Here is a 2266-nt window from a genome sequence, read left to right on the forward strand (position 1 = left end):
TTGCTTTTTTCTCGATGGCATTACAACTGATCCATTCTCCAATATATTCGAATCCTTTGACGATCTCTATTTTTTCCTCCTTCTTTGATATGTTTTGGTGTTTTTATGTTTGTCTTTTAAAAGGAGATTATGAGATATATCTTGCCAGCTTCTTTTTGTAGTTTGCAATCTGCTCTTTGGCTTCTTCCCAGGTCTCAGGTAGTAGGGCCATATCAGCTTCAAAGGCTCGACAAATGACTTTGATGCCTTTGTTTTTCTTTCTCAGTCGGATTTCGCTATGGATCTTCGTGGTCCACTCTCTGACTTCTTTTTCTATGGTGCAGTTAAATAGCAGTGGGGATAGAGACCATCTCCTTACCATACGCCATTTTTTACTTCAAGAGGGTCGGAGAGTTTTCCCATGAATTTACCTTTGACATATGTGTTCGTAGGGGCCTCTGTAATTAGGTTTGTGGTTTTGCTGTCTAGGTATAATTCTTTTAGTGCAGAGACGAGGGCTTTCCGGTCTACTGAGTTATATGAGTTTGCTCTTGATTTTTGATAGGACATAAGGTTTTTGAGGTTTAGGATTTGTTCTGGGCAGGATCTTCCTTTCCTGAAACCCGCTTAGTATTCTCCAAGTTGATGGTCTAATTGGGGCTCTGTCCTGTTTAGTAGGACTTTACAGGATATTTTGTACGTTACATCTAGGAGTGAGATCCCTCTGTAGCTGTTTGAGATCAGAAGAAGATGTAAGTGGATGAATGGCGAACACTAACTTCACTTAACGAAGGTTTATTCACCACTTGCACATACAAGAGCGCGGAGTGAACTGCCTCCGGGCAGAACACATACAGTATATATACAGTTACAGAACATTCCAGTACAATGATTCTTGACATTTGTGGATACTTCTAGAATGAACTTGAACCGAATATAGAAATCAAAATTTTACAGTTAAAGTGAGTATTGAACTCACAACTCTCTGTGCAACAGTCTAATATCATAACCACTACACCACTACACCACTGTTCTGTTCTACTCAGTTTGTGCTATGTCATTGCTCCCTCCTTAAGAGAACAGCGTCTCGGTATTACGTCCTAGTCCGATAACGGGTCATTGGTCCTGCATAATCCGACTGCTGATGACTGATGTTCGCCCTGGCGGTGATCTTCTTAGAACTTCCCTTGCCACTACGCTTTTCGTCACCTTTCCGTTTGTTGCCTGTCGCTGGAGCTTAGAATTTACCCTGCGTTGCAGGATCCTTATAGGGCTTCATTTGAAGGACGTTTTTTAATAAGAGGTGGAGCCCCTCCACGCCCACACCGGCATGATGGCCAACTCAATAGGTCTACTGCCATCTCTGCATAAGGGTTAGTATTCACTAAAGTGAGGTGTCGCAGGATGTGGGAACTGCGATGTTTGCGTCCGTCTGGTTAAGGTTAACCATTAATAGGCGCTCATCTGGAGATAGATTGGGCCGAAGTCGAACAAAGGGTAGCCGTTTGAAAGGCAGAGGAAAAAAAGTGCCAAGGCAAGAGCCAAGAGAAAAAAACCTCTGCGATAGTTAGGTCGGGTGGTAAGAGCAGTAGCGGATGTCTTGCTGCCTGCGATAGGTCGTGCAAGGGTAGGCCTTGTTGATAGTGGGTATCATGCATGTCGATACCTTTGACGTTGTGCGGTTGTGTTGCTCGGAGGCTGGCGCTGGGTGCCAGCGTGGAGCTCTCGTTCAGCGTCAGCAACCTGCAGCAGTTAGGTTTATTATCGTTTTTGTGTCCGATAGGTCATATATTGGATGCACAGTGTAAGGTAATGTGGGCGGTTTGTTTGTGCGTCAGTGGGCGAGCTCGTCGGTGTCCTTGCTGTGGCCTGTTGGTCGGCTCTAATAGCAGCTGGTAATTACCAGTTAGTGTTGCTGATATGCAATGGCTTGCCGACGTTTGTCGCTTGTTTGTGTATGTTAATTTACCATAGGTGGCTATGCCCTAGCTAGTAGTGTCTTTGGCCGCTTGCGCTTCCACCTATGGTTGTGATCGTAGTTTCCCAGAGTGAGGATTGAAAGGATTGTTCGAGTGTCTCGAGTTCCTGTATAGTCGTGTGGCGTGTTTTTTGAATACTTCCTTGAGGGTATCAAGGCGATATTCATGGTGAAGATCCACGGTGCGTGTGTAGCGTGGAGCGTTCTTAATGATTCGTAGCACTTTGTTCTGTATGATCTGCAGGCGGCGCAGTCATGTAGGAGCTGCATATCCCCAGACGAGAGCTGCGTACGTCATCAGAGGTCTAA

The sequence above is a fragment of the Schistocerca americana genome, chromosome X (genome assembly GCF_021461395.2).
Source record: "Schistocerca americana isolate TAMUIC-IGC-003095 chromosome X, iqSchAmer2.1, whole genome shotgun sequence".
Taxonomy (NCBI): Eukaryota; Metazoa; Arthropoda; class Insecta; order Orthoptera; family Acrididae; genus Schistocerca; species Schistocerca americana.